Source organism: Mauremys reevesii, linkage group 12, assembly GCF_016161935.1.
Source record: "Mauremys reevesii isolate NIE-2019 linkage group 12, ASM1616193v1, whole genome shotgun sequence".
Taxonomy (NCBI): Eukaryota; Metazoa; Chordata; order Testudines; family Geoemydidae; genus Mauremys; species Mauremys reevesii.
In genome coordinates this window covers 46,527,061-46,548,752 of record NC_052634.1, presented here as the reverse complement: position 1 = coordinate 46,548,752, position 21,692 = coordinate 46,527,061, and the positions used below count along the sequence as shown (strand labels likewise).

General features: G+C 50.8%; 5 non-coding genes across 5 annotated transcripts; 3 read left to right on the top strand and 2 right to left on the bottom strand.

Annotated features, from left to right (window-relative positions):
- Positions 1-271: 271 nt before the first annotated feature.
- On the top strand, positions 272-435 carry LOC120376180. The gene has a single exon (XR_005587087.1). It is a non-coding gene; the product is annotated as a U1 spliceosomal RNA (small nuclear RNA).
- A 1,938-nt stretch (positions 436-2,373) lies between these two features.
- LOC120375999 lies at positions 2,374-2,489 on the bottom strand. Its single transcript, XR_005586926.1, has one exon. It is a non-coding gene; the product is annotated as a U5 spliceosomal RNA (small nuclear RNA).
- A 3,667-nt stretch (positions 2,490-6,156) lies between these two features.
- On the top strand, positions 6,157-6,318 carry LOC120376207. The gene has a single exon (XR_005587112.1). It is a non-coding gene; the product is annotated as a U1 spliceosomal RNA (small nuclear RNA).
- Positions 6,319-8,232: 1,914 nt separating this feature from the next.
- Positions 8,233-8,348, bottom strand: LOC120375975. The gene has a single exon (XR_005586903.1). It is a non-coding gene; the product is annotated as a U5 spliceosomal RNA (small nuclear RNA).
- Positions 8,349-14,323: 5,975 nt separating this feature from the next.
- TRNAC-GCA lies at positions 14,324-14,395 on the top strand. Its single transcript has one exon. It is a non-coding gene; the product is annotated as a tRNA-Cys (tRNA).
- The last annotated feature ends 7,297 nt before the right edge of the window (positions 14,396-21,692 follow it).

The following is a 21,692-nucleotide window of genomic DNA, read 5'->3' as shown; positions in this document are numbered from 1 at the left end:
GCCCGAGCGGAGGGGCGGAGCCGCGTGAGCAGGTATGCAGATCTGTGTGCGAGCAGAGCATCGTGGGAGCGGACGCAGGCTGCCAGGCAGGGCCCGACTTTGGCACCGGGAGCTCGGCGTGGGGAAGGGACGGTCTCCGGGGGCCACGTCGGGGCAGCTGTCGGCAGTGGGGGCCAGTGTGGGCGAGGCCGGCGGTGGGGCGCGCGGTCCGCCCCGTGTGTTAGAAGTGCGGGGCGAGCGAGGGCGGGCGGCGGCCGGGCAGCAGGAACTCATACTTACCTGGTAGGGGAGATACCATGGTCATGAAGGTGGTTTTCCCAGGGTGAGGCTCATCCATTGCACTGTGGGTGTGCTGACCCCTGCGATTTCCCCAAATGCGGGAAACTCGACTGCATAACTTGTGGTAGTGGGGGACTGCGTTCGCGCTCTCCCCTGCTGATTGGTTTGAACAACAGACAACCGATAGTGGGCTGTTTAGGCTTAGTGCACTGCAAAGCAGATTTTCAGGAAAACAGCTGTTATTCTGGGCCTTTGGGAGTGCTCTTTTCCACAGGCCCTGTACTTCTAAGTATCTTTGTCACACGTTCCTCCTTGTAAGCAAAGCTCAGCTCTGAAACTTTACTTGGGTCTCTCTGTGTTCTTGGCTTTCCCTAGTCTTTTGCAGCTGATCTGCTCTCTAGTCTGCTTTTGGGGGGCTTGGACTGGTGCCTTCCTTGGCTCTAAGGGGAGCTGCCTGCCTGCCTGCCTGCTCTGCTTCTTTCCCTGCTTGTAGCTTCTTGCCTGGCCCTTCTTCTCGGGCTCTTCCTCTTTTGACGGGAGGACGGCCTGTCCAAAACGCCTGTCCCACCCGGTCTCCTCGTCCAACAGGCAGCCTCGCCCCCTGCCCTGGGGCCGCTTTGGCTTTCGCTGTCTGTTCCTGTCTCTTGGTGGCCACCCTGTCTGTGCTACGGAGACTAGGCTGTCACAACCCCATGCTGGAGGAGGGCTTTCCGTTGCTTGAGGCCCACCCACCGCCTCCCCGAATGCCCTTTAGCTACGCTGCGGGTTAGGGCGGCGTGGCCGTGTCGCCCAGCAGCGGGTTTTCCCTTTTGCACACCTCTGACGGACGGAGCTGTTTTGACTTAACTGTTCAGCACGCACCGACCCTCGGGCCTGGGCTGCACGGGGAACGTAAATCGGCGCGGCTACATCAGTCCGCGCCTTGGTCGGAAGAATTCTTCCGTCGACCTAGCTCCCGCCTTTCACGGAGGTGGATGGCCGGCACCAACGAGGAAAACCCTCTCCAGGACCCTTCTCCGGGAACAGTGCCCTTCCGTTTGGGGAGATTATGCTGCTTTAAAAAAGAGAAATTGTTTAACTGCCTTTCTCTGAGGCAAGGTTGACTTTGTATTGCTTCCCTCGTGGCTCCTTATAGCAGTTGTGTTCTGAAATCTTTAGGGTTTGACTTCATTTATGATGAAATCTTGCTGTAACTTTATTCTAATTTTCAATGAGTAACTAGACCTGAGCTGTTTGGTGTGTTAGTGGAGGATTGTTTAAAAACCTGGGATTCCACTTTCGGCTGCCTTTCCGTTACATTTCCTCTGAAAGCCCACCGTAAGCCTCCACTTCCTACATAACTCTCTCAAACCTGCAGCCATCAGGCATACAGAAGATGCTCACAGTTTCACTCCATACGAGTCCAGTTCCTTGCTGTTTCCTGTCTAACCACTGCACACATATGGTATCCCCTCCCTACCCGGAGCTGCTTCCTGGCTTTTCCGCTCAGGACAGGAAAACGAGAATGGAGAGGTAAGCTGTGCAGGGAACTCTTCCTCAGCTCGCACTCCACCCCCAAGGGCCTTTCGAGGTCTTCTTCAGACTTCAGGTTTCATTTGATTTCCAAGGTTTATGGGCTCATTAATTAGCCATCTCTCCTAATGCAGGGATCCTACGGGTCAGACCAAAGATCGATGGCCCAAAAGAGCTAAGAAACAGAAATAAAGGTGAGAGCTAGGCGTTACATTCAGATGAGAATCCAGAATCTGACTGTGCCCTGGCATGTTCAACGCTGCCGAAAAGAAGGAGCTCGTCAGGTCCCTCTGCTAGCACCCAAATCTGGTGGCTAGTCGGTCTGCTGGGAAATAAGGAAAAGGAAAAGAATTAAAGGAGTCAGGCAATAACAAGGAAATGAAAAGGTTTGTTGAACGGGTTCTGTCTGATTGACTGTCTTCCCAGCTACCCGTCCAAGTTAAAGACCTAGCCCAGTATCCTGTCTGCTGACAGCAGCCAATGCCAGGTGCCCCCTACTAAATTTTTTTCATACTATAGAAAAGCTTCAGCCAGTGACACCAGCTCAGGGAGCACTCTTCTGTTTTTCTCACAGCAGGCAACAGCCTTGCCAAAGCAAAGCCTTAAAAAATTGGCTACAAACTCATCAACATTCCTCTCCACGGAAATCTTTAGTAAAAGGCAAAAGATTTATACGAACTGAAGAGAAAGCAGAGTACGTAGAACTCGTGGCAGAGGCGCTGCCGGGGCAACCGCCTACGCTCCCAAAAGTCAGGGTGACGACTCTCCCAGCCCGCTACCCCGCTAGCTTTCAGAGGAAATGGAATTGAACCGATTGGCAGCCCGAGTTGGATCATCGAAACCGGGGACACAGGGAGCAAAACCAGCCCCTCGACCAGGGACTCGCTTCGCTGCACGCAATGCACTGTGGCTATGCAAATAAGATGCTCCGGCCGTCTCCGGCGCTCAAAGGAGTCTTTTCTCCGGGCTGCCTCTGCTCCTTCCCCGGCTGGGCGGAGATTGGGCTGGGGCAGCTGCTCTCCTGAGACAGTCCCGCTGATGCCCAGGCGCATGGAGGACGGAGCCCGGACGAGAAGCCAGAGGGCACTTGGCCCACAGCTAAAACCCGGAGCAAACGCACACACTTTGCAAAGTAACAGGAGCCGGGATCTCGCACATGAGATTCTATCTGCCGGCCGGGGTGCGACCCGCTGTACCTGCCGCTTGGTCTGCCTCTGCTGCAAAGTAGCTCGCCTCGCTCAGATCCTTGGGGTTCGCTGAGCTGCAGCTCACCTTGATACACGGGAACAGCTTCAAATCATGGAATATCAGGGTTGGAAGGACCTCAGGAGGTCATCTAGTCCAACCCAATCCCCAACTAAATCATCCCAGCCAGGGCTTTGTCAAGGCTGACCTTAAAACCTCTCAGGAAGGAGATTCCACCACCTCCCTAGGGAACCCATTCCAGTGCTTCACCACCCTCCTAGTGAAAAAGGGTTTTCCTAAGATCCAACCTAAACCTTCCCCACCGCAACTTGGGACCATTGCTCCTCGTTCTGTCATCTGGTGCCACTGAGAACAGTCTAGATCCATCCTCTTTGGAACCCCTTTCAGGTAGTTGAAAGCAGCGATCAACTCCCCTCATTCTTCTCTTCTGCAGACTAAACAATCCCAGTTCCTCAGCCTCTCCTCATAAATCATGTCTTCCAGCCCCCTAATCACTTTTGTTGCCCTATGCTGGACTCTTTTCAGTTTTTCCACATCCTTCTTGCAGTGTGGGGCCCAAAACCGGACACGGTAATCCAGATGAGGCCTCACCAACGTCGAAGAGACGGGAACGACCACATCCCTCGATCTGCTGGCAATGCCCCTATGTATACAGTCCAAAATGCCGTTAGCCTTCTTGGCAACAAGGGCACGCTGTCGACTCATATCCAGCTTCTCTTCCACTGTAACCTCGAGGTCCTGTTCTGCAGAACTGCTGCCTAGCCATTCGGTCCCTAGTCTGGAGCAGTGCACGGGATTCTTCCGTCCTAAGGGCAGGACTGGGCACTTGTCCTTGTTGAACCTCATCAGGTTTCTTTCAGCCCAATCCTCCAATTTGTCTAGGTCCCTCTGTAGCCTATCCGTACCCTCCAGCGTATCGACCGCTCCTCCCAGTTTAGCGTCATCTGCAAACTTGCTGAGAGTGCAGTCCACGCCATTCTCCAGATCCTTAACGAAGATATGGTACACAACCGGCCCCAGGACCGAGCCTTGCGGCACGCCGCTTGAGACCGGCTGCCAATTAGACGTGGAGCCATTGATCACTACCCGTTGAGCCCGAGGACCTAGCCAGCTTATAGTCCACCTTATAGTCCATTCATCCAGCCCAAACTTCTTGAACTTGCCGACAAGAATACTGTGGGAGACCGTATCAAAAACTTTGCTAAAGTCAAGGAAGAACACATCCATTGCTTTTCCCTCATCCACAGACCCAGTTCTCTCCTCACAGAAGGCAATTAGGTTAGTCAGGCGTGACTTGCCCTTGCTGAATCCATGCTGACCGCTCCTGATCACTTGCCTCTCCTCTAAGTGCTTCAGAATTGATTCCTTGAGGACCTGCTCCATGATTTTTCCAGGGACTGAGGTGAGGCTGACTGGCCTGTAGTTCCCCGGATCCTCCTTCTTTCGTCCCTCTTTTAAAGATGGGCACTACATTAGCCTTTTCCCAGTCATTTGGGACCTCCCCCAATGGCCATGTATTTTCAAAGATAATGACCAGTGGCTCTGCAATCACACCCGCCAACTCCTTTAGCACCCTCGGATGCAGCGCATCCGGCCCCATGGATTTGTGCTCATCCAGCTTTTCTAAATAGTCCCGAAGCACTTCTTTCTCCACAGAGGGCTGGTCACCTCCTCTCCATGCTGTGCTGCCCAGAGCAGCAGTCTGGGAGCTGATTTTGTTCGTGAAGACAAAATCACGAAGGGGAGGGTGGGGAAGCATTGAGTACATTAGCTTTTTCCACATCCTCTGTCACTAGGTCGCCTCCTCATTCTGTAAGGGGCCCACACTTTCCTTGACTTTCTTCTTGTTGCTAACCTCCTGAAGAAACCCTTCTTGTTGTTACTCTTAACATCTCTTGCTAGCTGCAACTCCAAGCGTGAGTTGCCCTTCCTGATTTCACTCCTGCGTGCCTGAGCAATATTTTTATACTCCTCCTGGTCATTTGTCCAATCTTCCACTTCTTCAAACGGCGCTGCCTGCCAGTGCACTCAGCCTCACTTGGCAGGTAACAAAGGGATCGAGTGGCCGTCCAGTTTCTGGAGAGTGGCTGACAACACCTGACCTTCTGCCCTGAGGAGAAACTGACGTGAGACAAGGCAGGAGGTCATTCTTGTATTGGACCAACTTCCGGTGGGGAGAGAGCGAGAGAGAAGCGAAATGCAAGCTGCACTCTTTCCCCAGCAGCAGGTGGGCCACGTCGTCTCTCTGATGGCCTGGCTTCCCGGGACGGGACCCGCTACAACCTAGATAATTTTTTACCTCAAGGTTCCCAAGACACAGACAAGGTTTTCATCTCGAGGCCAAAAGACCAAAAACATCAAGACACTTGATCACGGCCAAGCACTTGGATAGGCCAAGATTTAAAAGTTTATTAGAAAATATTTGAAAATGAACGATACAGAGAGTTGAAATGTCAGATATTGGTCATCGGGGGTGACATACAGAGTATAGGGCAACTTTAGTTTTAAATGTTTATTAGAAAATGTTTAAGAATAGATAATACAGAGAGTTTGTAACATCAGTTACTGGTCATCAGGGGTGACATACAGAGTATAGGGGGATGCTAGTACTTTGGTATTGGACAGCACATAACTTATACAGTGTGCAATGTCCCCAATGTGGGGTATACTGTGGGTGAGTTCAAGATACAGTCAGCAAGCAGTGAGGGTACATCACGCATACAACAGTTAAAGACAGTCGTAGGTATAAATAAGCAAGCCAGGTAATGGGGCTAGAATGAACCTCACATGGCAAAGTTAAGGTCTGTCGCACTCGATCTGAGCACTACACCCCATCTGAGCTCAAAGAGCTGAGCACGCAAGAGCGGCGGCCCGGGCGGGCAGGGGAGGGCCTGAGCGGAGGGGCGGAGCCGCGTGAGCAGGTATGCAGATCTGTGTGCGAGCAGAGCATCGTGGGAGCGGACGCAGGCTGCCAGGCAGGGCCCGACTTTGGCACCGGGAGCTCGGCGTGGGAAGGGACGGTCTCCGGGGCCAGGTCGGGCAGCTGTCGGCAGTGGGGGCCGGTGTGGGCGAGGCCGGCGGTGGGGGCGCGGCGGTCCGCCCCGTGTGTTATAAGTGCGGGGCGAGCGAGGGCGGGCGGCGGCCGGGCAGCAGGAACTCATACTTACCTGGCAGGGGAGATACCATGATCACGAAGGTGGTTTTCCCAGGGTGAGGCTCATCCATTGCACTGCGGGTGTGTTGACCCTCGCGATTTCCCCAAATGCGGGAAACTCAACTGCATAATTTGTGGTAGTGGGGACTGCGTTCGCGCTCTCCCTGGTGATTGGCTTGAACAACAGACAACCGATAGTGGGCTGTTTAGGCTTAGTGCACTGCAAAGCAGATTCTCAGGAAAACAGCTGTTATTCTGGGTCTTTGGGAGTGCTCTTTTCCACAGGCCCTGTACTTCTAGGTATCTTTGTCACACGTTCCTCCTTGTAAGCAAAGCTCAGCTCTGAAACTTTGCTTGGGTCTCTCTGTGTTCTTGGCTTTCCTAGTCTTTTGCAGCTGATCTGCTCTCTAGTCTGCTTTTGGGGCTTGGACCGGTGCCTTCCTTGGCTCTAAGGGAGCTGCCTGCCTGCTCTGCTTCTTTCCCTGCTTGTAGCTTCTTGCCTGGCCCTTCTTCTCGGGCTCTTCCTCTTTGACGGGAGGACGGCCTGTCCAAAACGCCTGTCCCACCCGGTCTCCTCGTCCAACAGGCAGCCTCGCCCCTGCCCTGGGGCCGCTTTGGCTTTCGCTGTCTGTTCCTGTCTCTTGGTGGCCACCCTGTCTGTGCTACGGAGACTAGGCTGTCACAACCCCATGCTGGAGGAGGGCTTTCCGTCGCTTGAGGCCCACCCACCGCCTCCCCGAATGCCCTTTAGCTACGCTGTGGGTTAGGGCGGCGTGGCCGTGTCGCCCAGCAGCGGTTTTCCTTTGCACACCTCTGATGGACGGAGCTGTTTTGACTTAACTGTTCAGCACGCACCGACCCTCGGGCCTGGGCTGCACGGGAACGAATCGGCACGGCTACATCAGTCCGCGCCTTGGTCGGAAGAATTCTTCCGTCGACCTAGCTCCCGCCTTTCGGGAGGTGGATGGCCGCACCAACGAGGAAAACCTCTCCAGGACCCTTCTCCGGGAACAGTGCCCTTCCGTTTGGGGAGATTATGCTGCTTTAAAAAGAGAAATTGTTTAACTGCCTTTCTCTGAGACAAGGTTGACTTTGTATTGCTTCCTCGTGGCTCCTTATAGCAGTTGTGTTCTGAAATCTTTAGGGTTTGACTTCATTTATGATGAAATCTTGCTGTAACTTTATTCTAATTTTCAATGAGTAACTAGACCTGAGCTGTTTGGTGTGTTAGTGGAGGATTGTTTAAAAACCTGGGATTCCACTTTCGGCTGCCTTTCCATTACATTTCCTCTGAAAGCCCACCGAAAGCCTCCACTTCCCACATAACTCTCTCAAACCTGCAGTCATCAGGCATACAGAAGATGCTTACAGTTTCACTCCATACGAGTCCAGTTCCTTGCTGTTTCCTGTCTAACCACTGCACACATATGGTATCCCCTCCCTACCCGGAGCTGCTTCCTGGCTTTTGCGCTCAGGACAGGAAAACGAGAATGGAGAGGTAAGCTGTGCAGGGAACTCTTCCTCAGCTCGCACTCCACCCCCCAAGGGCCTTTCGAGGTCTTCTACGGACTTCAGGTTTCATTTGATTTCCAAGGTTTATGGGCTCATTAATTAGCCATCTCTCCTAATGCAGGGATCCTACGGGTCAGACCAAAGATGGATGGCCCAAAAGTGCTAAGAAACAGAAATAAAGGTGAGAGCTAGGCGTTACATTCAGATGAGCATCCAGAAGCTGACTGTGCCCTGGCATGTTCAACGCTGCCCAAAAGAAGGAGCTTGTCAGGTCCCTCTGCTAGCACCCAAATCTGGTGGCTAGTCGGTCTGCTGGGAAATAAGGAAAAGAAAAAGAATTAAAGGAGTCAGGCAATAACAAGGAAATTGAAAGGTTTGTCGAACGGGTTCTGTCTGATTGACCGTCTTCCCAGCTACCCGTCCAAGTTAAAGACCTAGCCCAGTATCCTGTCTGCTGACAGCAGCCAATGCCAGGTGCCCCCTACTATACTTTTTTCATACTATAGAAAAGCTTCAGTCAGTGACACCAGCTCAGGGAGCACTCTTCTGTTTTTCTAACAGCAGGCAACAGCCTTGCCAAAGCAAAGCCTTAAAAAATTGGGTACAAACTCATCAACATTCCTCTCCACGGAAATCTTTAGTAAAAGGCAAAAGATTTATACGAACTGAAGAGAAAGCAGAGTATGTAGAACATGTGGCAGAGGCGCTGCCGGGGCAACCGCCTACGCTCCCAAAAGTCAGGGTGACTACTCTCCCAGCCCGCTACACCGCGAGCTTTCAGAGGAAATGGAATTGAACCGATTGGCAGCCCGAGTTGGATCATCGAAACCGGGGACACAGGGAGCAAAACCAGCCCCTCGACCAGGGACTCGCTTCGCTGCACGCAATGCACTGTGGCTATGCAAATAAGATGCTCCGGCCGTCTCCGGCGCTCAAAGGAGTCTTTTCTCCGGGCTGCCTCTGCTCCTTCCCCGGCTGGGCGGAGATTGGGCTGGGGCAGCTGCTCTCCTGAGACAGTCCCGCTGATGCCCAGGCGCATGGAGGACGGAGCCCGGACGAGAAGCCAGAGGGCACTTGGCCCACAGCTAAAACCCGGAGCAAACGCACACACTTTGCAAAGTAACAGGAGCCGGGATCTCGCACATGAGATTCTATCTGCCGGCCGGGTGCGACCCACGTTGTACCTGCCGCTTGGTCTGCCTCTGCTGCAAAGTAGCTCGCCTCGCTCAGATCCTTGGGGTTCGCTGAGCTGCAGCTCACCTTGATACACGGGAACAGCTTCAAATCATGGAATATCAGGGTTGGAAGGGACCTCAGGAGGTCATCTAGTCCAACCCAATCCCCAACTAAATCATCCCAGCCAGGGCTTTGTCAAGGCTGACCTTAAAAACCTCTCAGGAAGGAGATTCCACCACCTCCCTAAGGAACCCATTCCAGTGCTTCACCACCCTCCTAGTGAAAAAGGGTTTTCCTAAGATCCAACCTAAACCTTCCCCACCGCTACTTGGGACCATTGCTCCTCGTTCTGTCATCTGGTGCCACTGAGAACAGTCTAGATCCATCCTCTTTGGAACCCCCTTTCAGGTAGTTGAAAGCAGCGATCAACTCCCCCCTCATTCTTCTCTTCTGCAGACTAAACAATCCCAGTTCCCTCAGCCTCTCCTCATAAATCATGTCTTCCAGCCCCCTAATCACTTTTGTTGCCCTATGCTGGACTCTTTTCAGTTTTTCCACATCCTTCTTGCAGTGTGGGGCCCAAAACCGGACACGGTAATCCAAATGATGGCAGCAGGGCAGACTGGAGCTCCACGGAGACGGTGGGACCAGGTCTCATCAATGGGGAGGTGGCTACCCCAGCATGCACAAGGCTGAGCCAGTAAGTGCGGCGTGTGCTCCACGGTGCCCTTACTCCCTGCATGTGGTGCTGGAGGGCAGTTACTGAGTTCAGTTGGTTTGGGAAATTTAGGGCTTGGCTACACTTGCAGAGGTAGAGCGCTGGGAGTTAAACCACAGCAGGGAAACCGCTGCCGTGTGTTCACACTGACAGCTGCAAGCGCACTGGAGTGGCCAGATTAGCAGCTCTGCCAATACCACAGAGAGCAGTGCACTGTGGTAGCTATCCCAGTGTGCAAGTGGCTGCAATGTGCTTTTCAAATGGGGGGCCGGGGTGGAGTGTGACAGGAAGTGTGTTGTGTGTACGTGGGGGGAGTAACGGTGTGTTTGGGGGCTGAGAGTGTGTCAGCATGCTGTCTTGTGTGTTCGGACAGCAGCAGACCCCCCCCCCACACACACACACACACTCACAACAGCAGCATTCCACACTAATGGTTGCTTTGTCCCAGAGCAGATAAGCAGCCGGCTGTCAGAAACGGAGCTTTGAAAGGGGATATCCGCATGCCTGCAGCCGATTTCAAAACAATGACCAGAGTGGGCACTTGACTTCAGGGGATTATGGGACATTTCCTCATGCCAAACACAGTGCAGTGATGCAACATGTCGTCCACACTAATACCAGGGCTTTTCAGCAGGGCTCAGTGAGCTTTATACTTCTCATGGAGGTGGATTACCAGGAGCGCTCCAGCTGCAGAGCCCAGGTGCTCCATGTGCCTTGCCAGTGTGGACACCACAGGAGTTAGGGCACCCGGGGCTGCTTTAATGGGCTGTATCTTGCAAGTGTAGCCAAGCCCTTAGACTATGTCATTTGTGTGACTTACTTGTGCTATTGTAATAAATACAATAGACGTGCAATGGTCAGAAATTGAACCAGCAGAGAAGTATATTGAAGGGAAACCGTAAAGAAATTAAGCGTTTAAATGATCTTCTACATGTCCCGCATCCCACTAAAATGAATCCAACCCACAGGGCACGTGGGCAGAAGTATCAGTGTCAGGATGCTACATTGTTAGCACAGTAAATGAAGCTGCAAAATAAATGATGTTTAAATGACCTCACTCTATTTTTTACAATCCGGTATTAAGAGGTAATAGATACAGATGTGCACCAGGCAGGGTCGCTTGGAGGACGAAGCCTTTATGCTTCCATCCCCCACCACTGTCAAGTTTTAGCAAATTAGGACAAGTCAGCAAATAAGAACAACCTCAGGTCTCAGTAACTGCTAGAGGTAGCAAAATCCTACAGAGAGCATTTTCTGGCACTGCAGCTGCCCAGCTCTGCTCCCCGGCTCTTCTCGGGCTCCTGCTCTCCCCTTAGCCCTGCCCCACTCTGACCCAGGCAGTTCCAGCTCCCACGGAGGATGGGACCCCCTGGCCTGGTGACTCCCTCATTACACTGCCTGGCCTGTCAGTGCGGCTAACTTGAAGCTTTGGCCTCTCCCCATTGCCCCTGGGGACTGTCAGTCTCAGGGGCCTGATTTCCCATTGGCCCTTCCCCCTTCTATTGGTGCTGGGAACTAGCCAACCAAAACCCCCACTAAGTTTTAGTAAGGGGTCAACAGTCCCTTACTCAAGCCGGCCCTGTGAGGGTCACCGATGCACAGAGACAGCAGCATGAGCTGGTCCGATGGTGTAATGTTCCATGGGCATCCTACTAGATTGCCAGCTGCTTTTCAACTGCAGTGTGGAGACTGTGTGTGGGGAGAGATAGTGAGTGTGTTGGGGAAGAGTGAGTGTGTTGAGGTAGGCAGGAGCGGATCATTATTATCCCTACTTGAAAGAGGGAGAAAAATAAGGCTGAGAAAGGAGAATTGACTTGTCTTAGGTCACACAGCCAGTCAGTGGCAGAGTTGGGAACAGGACCCAAGAGCCCTGATTTTCAAACTAACCATCAGACCTTGAATTTCAAACACTGAATGACCTGAATAAAGTGCTCTCAGATGAGCTCCAGACCAACAACAGTGCACAGTAATTATTCAGCAAGTATTTGAGGAGAACTGCAATGTTAGAGAGAATCATGAACTGCTCAGAGACAATTAATGCAGAGAAGCAGCAAAATTCATCAAACATAGAACTGGTTCTGACTTATTTACTTGGTCTTCAAAGAGAACAACAAGGACCTGAGCCTCCCCCCTGTCAGTAACCCCCTGCTCAGCCAATCAGGGTAGAGACTGAGGACGGGAGGCTGAGGGCTCTCACCAGAGAGCCCAAAGGATGGCCCAGGTCACCGGTGGGGATCACTGCCCAAGCACTATTTCAGCCCCACATATTTGGGTGGACCTCCCACAGTGGGAGCTGCCGAGCATTCCCCCCGCAACACACACACACACACACACACACACACACACACACACACACACACACCTCGTTCCTGGTGTTGGGAGGGGAACAGGTGAAAGGAGCAAGAGACAAAGAGAAAGGAGGGAGGGATGGATGGAGGAAAAGGTGAAACAAAAAGGACAAACCCTAATGTCCCCAGTGATTTTAAGGGACAAAATCCCAGGTACGGAATAAAATTCTGCCTCCTTAAGTTCGTGTTTTCCATGCCTAGAATTCAACTGTCACCAGATGGATCAGACTGAACAGGTTTCAAACCTCGAGGAGGCTCTTACCTTCTAAACAGGGACGGCTGTTTTCTAGTAAAATCAGGAAAAGGGAAGGAGAAAACTCGAAAGAGGTTCCTCCTGGCGCTCACGTCCGTGATCCCGAATACTCTCTCAGTCCTCAAAGAGAGACCTGGAGAAGGAGACTTGCTGAAGCAAAGCCACAGGGGTCTCTGAGGTTTCCCTGGCCCCTCCCCCCTCTCCTGCCTGGCTGATGTCAGCATCTCTCTGTGAGGTCACCACCTCCCCACCACCTTTGACCAATAGTCTGAGGTCCTGCAAAAGGCCTTTGTGATGTCACTGCCACACCCCTCCCTTGCTGTGCTAATGTCCTGCCCCTGCCCAGGCACTGTGGAGGTTTGAGCTACTCCCTGTGGATCACCCCACTCAAGGAGCGTTTGTTCTAGGAAGCAAGCCGGTAGTTTTGGATCATCTGCAAATTTTGTCAGGTCACTGTTTATTAGATCATTTATGAATATGTTGACTAGTCCTGGTCCCAGTACAGACACCACTAGTTACCTGTTTCCATCCTGAAAACTGACCATTTATTCCTACCCTTTGTTTCCTATCTTTTAACCAGTTATTGATCCACGTGAGGACCTTCCAGAGGTGAAAGTAAGCCGGTATGTTCCGGTATGGGGTACCGGCAAGAGCCGGTATGGTGTGCCAGCCCGGCCCGGCTTCCCCAGGCTGGTGATTTCAAGGGTCCAGGGCTCCCTGCTGCGGCCGAAGCCCTGGGCCCTTTAAATCACCTCCCGAGCCCCTTGCCAAGCCCCGGGAGCAAATCACTGCCGTGGATGCTGCTCTGTCCCGCTCTGCCAACACAGAGCCGGGTGGCAGAAGCTTCCTTACAGTGGGGGCACCATTGTCCAAACTGTGGCACCCCATGACACCCTTTCCCAAGGACCCCACTCACAGCACCTCTCCCCCTGAGGCCACACCCACAGAACGCCTCTTCCCCAAGACTGCACCCTCCTCCCCTCCATCATTTCTCCTAACAGCCAGTAAAGCGTGGTGGGGCCATGGTGCTCTAAACCCCCTGTTCCAGCACCCCTGACACAGAGCTAAGCAGGCAGCAGTGTGTGTGCGTGTGTGACAGAGAGTGCTGTGCTGAGCTGAGCCAGTGAGAGAAGGGGGGCTGATGTCGGGCCCCCTGTCTCAGGACTGGTTGCTTCCAGCAGCTGTCTGAACTTAGAGACAGTGTGCGACACACACTCTTCCGCAATGCACACACTGTCTCTCCCCCCCACACACATGCTCTCTACCCCACCACGCACATTGCAGTTGAAAAGCAGCTGGCAATCTAGTAGGATGCCCATGGACCAATGGGCATCCTACTAGAAGAAACCTAATAGAAACCTGATAGGATAGAAACCTGCATCATGCGATGCAGCCCGTGAGGCATTGCAAACCTTTCCCAAAGCACCCTGCAGCCAGCTACCCACAATGCACTGCTCTCTGTGGCAATCCAAGAGATGCTAGCATGGATGTGCTCTGGTGACACAGGGACATAGGGTGGACATGCAACAGCTGTTCAATTAAAACACTTTAACTAAAGCCACATTATTCTTTCATGTAGACATAGTTTAAGAGTGAGACAAGACCCAGCTCCACTGAAACTAAAGAACCACAACTTCCTCTGTAGTTGGCAGGATTTGTTGCCCTCCCCTAGACTCTCTACAATTTGTTTCTGTAGTGGGGGGGGGCGTGAAAACTGGACGCAATGCTCCAGATGTGGCCTCACCAGTGCTGAATAGAGGGGAATAATCACTTCCCTCGATCTGCTGGCAACGCTCCTACTAATCCAGCCCAATATAACCAGTTACCCATATTGAATGCAGGCACAGCAATATCTGATACATTGGTTGCTGTCCATTCAGGGGGTTATTTCCCACCTATTCATAAATAATGAAGCTGCTCTAAGTGGAGGGGAGAGAGCTGTCCCGTCCGTGCAGTTAACCCATCTCCCCAAGAGGTGGTAGCTATGTCACTGGGAGAAGCTATGTTGGTGGGTGTGCAAACTGTGGTGTCTACATGTATATATAAAGTTTAATCAAACCCCATTTTTAAAACCCCTGTGGTCTGAGAATAGAAAAGGAGCTCTCTGAGGCAGAGCCCGTCCTTCAAAATCGTTAAGATTATGGACTTGGCTGTGTAAATGTCATGGGGGTATAGCTCAGTGGAAGAGTGTTTGACTGCAGATCAAGTGGTCCTTGGTTCAAATCCAAGTGCCCCCTCACAAAGTCATTCTTTCAGTAAAAATATTTCTATTTTCAGGAGCTCCACTAAATAGGGATCCCTGAAATTAATGGACACACTCAATGTTTGCCTGTGCAAATGCATAAAAACCCAGCAAACATGTCCCCCAGCTGAAATCAGTTCCAATCCTCTAAGTGTCTAGGTTTGTTTTCATCAATGAAACAAAGGCACGTGAAGACACATTTGCAGGTCCTTGGCCTCCATGGGCTACAATGTGCAGAAGAACAAGAACCACATCCACTTGGGAGGCATGGACTAGTCTGTATTACATTTGGTAAGTAAGTTGCCATTGGGACTGAAAACTCTCCTGGGGGTGGACAGGAATCTCTTAGAAAAATAAAATAACCAAGATTTACCAAACTCCCTGTTACACATTCAAACCTCTCTTTGTGCACATGGCATCAATTGGGGCGCTAATAAATGTCAACCTTCCTTTAACACAGATTGTTGTTCCTTGTAACTTTCAGACGCATTCAAATGGCAGCTGTTTACAGGTCATGTGCTGCTCAGTTCATGAGCAGCAGCAGAGTCTCTGTACGTTTACCAACCGTAGAGCTCATTATGTCTGCCTCTAAGTAAGTGCAGAGTTATTTCAATGGCTCCTACACTGACATCTGCTGCCCCTTCTGGCTGGTTAATTGCACTATTTGGAACCTGCTCCTAAAATTACACCCTTCCTGGGAGTGAGTCAAAACTGCCCAAGGAAACCCCATTGGGTTTCAAGTGCAGTACAAGCAGGGAGGTGAGGGGCCAGCAGAGGGGTCTCAGAGGTTCTCCTAGGGAGCAGGGTTGGGGGGCTAGTAGTCATGCCTGTGGGGTTCTACTCCTGGCTGTGGAAGGAAAGGGGTGTCTAGTAGATTAGAGGTGGGGGCCTAGAAATCAAACAAAAAAAAACATCTCCCTTTTCAGCTTCAATGCTCATTGAACAAGAACATGGCTTCTCATCACTTTGGTTTCAGAGGAGCAGCCATGTTAGTCTGTATCCTCAAAAAGAACAGGAGTACGTGTAAAAAAACAGGAGTACTTGTGGCACCTTAGAGACTAACAAATTTATTTCAGCATGAGCTTTCGTGAGCTAAAGCTCACTTCTTCGGATGCATCAGCTCATGCTGAAATAAATTTGTTAGTCTCTAAGGTGCCACAAGTACTCCTGTTTTTTTTGCGGATACAGACTAACACGGCTGCTACTCTGAAAGGAGTACGTGTGACACCTTAGAGAATAACAAATTTCTTAGGTTCTGTTGCCATCATGTGGCCATTTCATTTCACTTCTTATTGTTAAAAGGTTTGGGTACTTTGCACAGAAACATCATTTCCTTGGGAGAGATGGAGAAGTGGAAGCCGCATTGATTTAATCCTCTGAAAATTAGATAAGGATTAAAATATTCCCCAGACAGCTCAGTCCCAACCATCCTTGCTCACTGCTGCCAGTGAAGCTCAGTTCTGTCCCACGGCCCCAAGAACTGCTGGGTGCAAGTCCTGGGTCTGATGTGAAGTAAGAAAAAAAAGATAATTGAGGTACCTTATCCCCTAGAACTGGAAGGGACCATTGAGTCCAGCCCCCTGCCTTCACTAGCAGGACCAAGTACTGATTTTGCCCCAGATTCCTAAGGGGCCTCTCAATAATTGAACTCACAACCCTGCATTTAGTAAGCAAATGCACAAACCACTGAGCTATCCCACCCCTAAACAGCATAGGAGTGACTCTGCCTGCCTAGACTTTTCTATAGATAAATTGAGACACACCATGCTTGAGGAAGGAGATACAGATGTGTCGTTTGATTGTTTTTCTCATGTTAAATGTACTTGATCATTTCCATGGCAAAAATACTTGTACGAGACCATGAAAAAAGGAAGAAACTGTGAAAATACCCATGGGAGAAAGGGGGTTTCTGAGAGCTGGGGTAGATATGGAGATTTTTATGAAAGGGGGAGAGGCCAAAGTAGGGCCTTTAGCTGGAGCAAAGGGGGAGGGTTTTTTGGACAGTTTCATTTTAGCCAGCCTCACATCCTGTAGTCCCTACTTCCCCACCCCACCAACATGTGACCTAGCACCTCCCCACTGGTAAAGCCACCTCTGACAGCCCCACTGGACTGGCCTCCAGAGCCCCCAGCACGCCCTCTCCTAGCTGGATCCCCTGGCAGCCAGAGCTCTCCCCAGAACTGCCGTGGTTGCTCCCCTGGAATGGTAAAAATGCATTGAGGGGACTGGACCACTGACCTATCAGCTCTTAACACTCAAACTTTCAGTAACTCTGTTATCAGTGCCTGTAATTTAAACAGCTGTACTGGGCTGGACCAGAGGCCCATCTAGCTCTGTGTATGGTCCTCTGAGAGTAGCCAATACCAAGTACACCCAAGAGTTCATCAACAAGGTACCACTGGGAGTTGAACCCAGGATCTCTTATTTACAGAACAAGCTCTTAGCTAGCTAAGCCATGGTGCCTGCCTGTGGCAATAACACACTCTCTGCCCACACCTGACTCCCTGCCATCCCCACTGGGGCCTGAAAAGCTTTGCTTGTGTTTGGATTCTGCAAAGCAGAGGAGCAGGTGAGGTTTTCCTTGCAAGCTGTGTCTGTGAATCTTTGGCCAGATCTGCACTACAAAGTTATTTCAGCATTATTATATTGCTCAGGTGTGTGAAAAACACACAACGCTCGCTCCACAACGCTTTTGGCTGGTGCACACACTGCAATGCCACGTCTGGTGACAAAACTGCCCTGTTTTGGTGACAAAATAAAACCACCTTGACGAGAGGCCTAGAGCTTTGTGCAGCAAACTTAAAGTGACAAATTGTCAGTGTAAATGCTGCTGGTCATTATATCACCATAACTGGCCTCCACCAGTATCCCACAATGAACTCGCCTGCCCTGCATTCCTGCTACAGAGGCTGGGTCTCTCCCCTTTCATAGCTGCAGAAAGTTCTGACAGCTGAGCCACTATCTACACCAGGATGAGGTTGATAGAACTGCATTGTCAGCCTAAGTAATGCAATTACACCCACCTAATTTTGTAGTGTAGACCTGTCCAAAGAATCACACCCACACCTTGGGAGCAAAACTTCACCTGCTCCTCTGCTTTACAGAATCCAAACACGAGCAACACTTGTCAGGGCCCAGTGGGGATTGGCAGAGAGTCAGGTGTGGGCAAAGACAATGCTTTTAGTAATAGCAGGTATCATGGCTTAGCTGGTTAAAATACTGCTTTTTGTAAACAAGAGATCCTGGGTTCAACTCCCAGGGGTGCCTTAAGGAGTGGTTTTTGGGGCACCTGGTATTGGCTATTGTCAGAAGAGAAGATTCAGAGCTAGATGGACCTATGGTTTAAATTACACTCACAGGCACTGATAATAGAGTTACTGAAAGTTTGGGTGTTAAGAGCTGATAGGTCAGTGTTCCAGTCCCCTCAATGTGGTTTTACCATTTCCACTTGCTAAGCTCCCTCCCAACCTCTATAAAATTACAGTGCAGACATATGGGCTTGAGCCCAACCTCTGAGGCCCCACGAGGGGTGAGGGTTTCTGAACCCAGGCTTCAGTGTGAACACAAATATCTGCACCAGTTTTTAGCCCCTCAGCTTTACGTCCAGGAGCCCAAGTCAGATGACCCAGGCCAGCTGTGCTGCTATCTTTATCCCTGGAGAGATGGACTCTAAGGGTACGTCTCCATTGCAGTGTAAGCCCAGGTGTGGCACGCTGTGCTCAAAGCAGCACCTGGAAGCCCCATATTCACCACTCATATAACGATGACATGGTTTGTACAAAGTCTGCCTGGTGAGGTATCATTTAAAAAGTCTTGATCTGTTGAACATTAATATCGGGTTGGATTGTGTGTGCTCGCATTGGTTGGGAAGTTATGAAGTTTTGCTCTGTGTGTGTTACTGAGATACATTATGAGGTTGGGAAATGCCCCCCACCAGCCTTTCAGGTGTGACAGTGGAGGAGCCAGACTCGCTGCTGGCCCATTGAAGGGATCCACACTCCCAAGGACTAGCCCAGGAACCGTGTACAATGCAGGCTTCTCCGAGATAGCGCAGCGACAATGGACACTGCTTGACTCACATCGTAGCAAAGGAGCTTCCTAGCAAGTTGGAAGAAGCTATGAAAGAGGGGAAGAGACATCATGACTTGGCCTCTCTCCCCCACAACTCAGCAGCTGGAAACACACCTGGAGGACAAAGACTGAACTGAACTGACTCAGAAACAGAAGAGAATAATAACAATAATACTTTCAAACCAAAGTCCCCAAACAGACTAGTATTGTTTTTTCAGCAGAAAATTTTCAGTTTGGGGAATTTTGTTTTCTCAGTCAGAACTTGCCAAGGGAAGCAGAGAAAATGTTGAGTTGCCTACTTCAGAACAGCTTGTCCTAGACACTAGCTCTGGTTCACTTGCTCGGGTTGAGGGTATTTTAATAATTTGGGCAGGTCCCAGGGTGTTTGGGGGAGATGATGAGGATGTTCCCTTTTGAGATAAAAACTAAGAAATACGGGACTAGAGAATTTCTTTAAAAGAAATCTGGGATTTAGACATTTTATTTAAAGCAAGAGGGGGTCCTGAGTTTCTGAGGTTTTTGTTTGCATGAAGCAACACTGTTGGCTCTGTTATTGTACCAAAGGGGGAGATGGTTGTCTATAAAGGAGGGGTGAAAACTAAATGCATCTGATGAGGAGATTTGAACCCATTCATGCAGAGCACAATAGATTAACAGTCCTCCATCTTAACCACTTGGCCACCTCACTTGAACTGTCAAGGAAGGGACAGGTGGAGAAATCTAAGGCCAGCAGAGATAGGGACAATAAGGAGTTTTGAAATACTAAGCGGAAGCAGGGGCTGAATGAGCTCCCCCCTCACATCTAGTGAGGAGCTGGGGGAAAGACTTCAGGAACAGACCGTGTTTGCACAGACACACCTACTCTGCATAGCTATGCAGCATGATGGAGCCACTTTCCCAAAATGACCAGTTTTGGCTGCTGGTGGGTTACAAATCACTTTAGCATTGAGTGGAATGAAATGTTATTATCCTTCCTGTATGAGTGAGGGGCAGCAGAACATACCTAGTCCCTCCTGATGGAGGGCTGGGTGGGTGAGGAATAGCTTTTATTGGACTGCATAGAAGCCATTGAGAACATCATCCTAAACCAGGGGTCCCCAAACATTTCACTCTGTGCCCTCTTATCCATGGCTGTGGACCCTCGGAAACCACAGTCGGAAACCGAGGCTGGGAGTGGGGCTGTTGCTTGCTGGGGAGAGGGGTGCAGACAGGGATAAGGGGGTCGAGGCCAAGCTGGGCACTAGAGCTCCAGGCTGAGGGTGGGGCTGGGGAAGAGCTGGGACAGAGTGGGGCTCAGTGCTGCTCCCTCCATGGGGGCTGGCTCAGACCCTGAGGTGCCCCCATGAATGTTCCTCTGTGTCCCCCTAGGAGTCATGCCCCACATTTTGGGAACCACTGAACCCTTCTCACTAAGCAGGGGCTAGTGATGCCAAAGCCCAGGGAAAGGGAGAACAAGTGCAGGGCCCCCAGCACTGGAACCATGTGAAGGGGCTGCAGGAGAGGAGCAGTGGCTGGTGGCACAGGGAGTTAAGGGCAAAGGGGGCACAGGAGGGGGCAGGAGTTAGGGGTGAAGGAGGTGCAAGGGCTGGGAGTGCAGGAGCTAGCGGTAAAGGGGGAGTGGGGATCGTCCAGGGGCAATGGGGAAGTGCTAAAGTACAAGCTTTGCTCAGGGCACCATTTTCCCTAATGCTGGTCTGAGCAAACAATTGGAAATGACCCTTCAGTGAGACCAGAACCATAGTGTAGAAAAGCCCCTTTGTTAAGTGGTGGTGGCTGAGGGCTTAGGGAGATGGGTTAAAAAACAACAAGCATCTCTCTGTGGAGGTTTGATTCTTGCCTGCTGGGCAAGGCTGGTGTGTGGTGTCTCCATGGCTGCACTTTCAGTGTCTGATCACCCACGGTGTCACAGGGAGCCAAGTCTAGACATATTCAGAGGCTCTATGCCAGGGTTTCTCAAACTTCCTTTCACTGCAACCCCCTTCAGCTAAAAAAAAAAAAAACCTTACTATATGGCCCTGGAAAGAGGGACCAAGCCCCTCCACACCAGGCAGGGGCAGGGGGGAGCCAAAGCCTGAGCCCCGCCCCAGTGTGGAGAGGGCAAAACCAGAGCTTGAGGGATTTAGCCCTGGGTGGTGGGGCTCAAACTTTTGGTTTCAGCCTCAGGCCCCAACAAGTCTAATGCCAGCCCTGGCGACCCCATTAAAACAGGGTTATGACCCACTTTGGGGTCCTGACCCACAGCTTGAGAACCACTGCTCTATGCTGAGGGGAGAGAGTTTTCCTGTGGGTGTAGTTAATCCACTTCCCCAATAGGTGGCAGCTATGTCAGTGGGAGAAGCTATATCGGTGGGTGTGCAAGCTGTGGTGGTTGCCACATTTAAGAAGTTTAATCAAACCCCATTTTTAAAACCACCTGTGGTCTGGGAATGGCAACGGAGATCAATGAAGCAGGGTCTGTCCTTCAAAGTCCTGGAGATCACAATTCTATACTCCTGTTGTCATGGGGGTATAGCTTAGTGGTAGAGTGCTTAACTGCAGCTCAAGTGGTCCTTCGTTCAAACTCCTGTGTTCTCTTATAACCTTCTTTCTTTTTTTTAAAAAAAGGAAAACATTTATTTTTCCATTCTCCATTCTGTTCAGGAGCTCCACTATACGGGGGTGCTTGATATGAATGTAAACACTCAACATTTCGCTGTCCAAATGCATAAAAACCTAGCGAAGCTGTCCATCAGCTGAAATCCGTTCCAATCCTCTAAGTGTCTAGTTTATGTTTTCATCAATTAAACAAAGGTATCATACGAATGTACATTTGCAGATCCCTCTTCTCCAGGAGCTGTGCTGTGCAGAAGAACAAGAGCCACATCCAGCTGCAGTTCAGGAATCTGATGACCAAAGAGCCAATAAATGTTCTGAGGGATGGAGAAAAATGCCTTCTAGTGAGCTATGAACGAGCTCAACCTGTTTAGCTCATCAAAAGAAGATTGAAAGGTGACTTCATTGAAGTGTTGAAGGGCCTTAATGGACAGAAGAGATTGGGTATAAAAGGGCTCTTTAATCGAGCAGAGAAAGGCATAACAAGACCCAATTGCTGGAAGGTGAAAAGAGACAAATTCATATTACAAATAAGACACAAATATTCAACAGCGAGGATGATTCACCACAGGAACAAGCTACCAAGGAAAGTGGTGGATTCACCATCTCCTGATGTCATTCAATGAAGA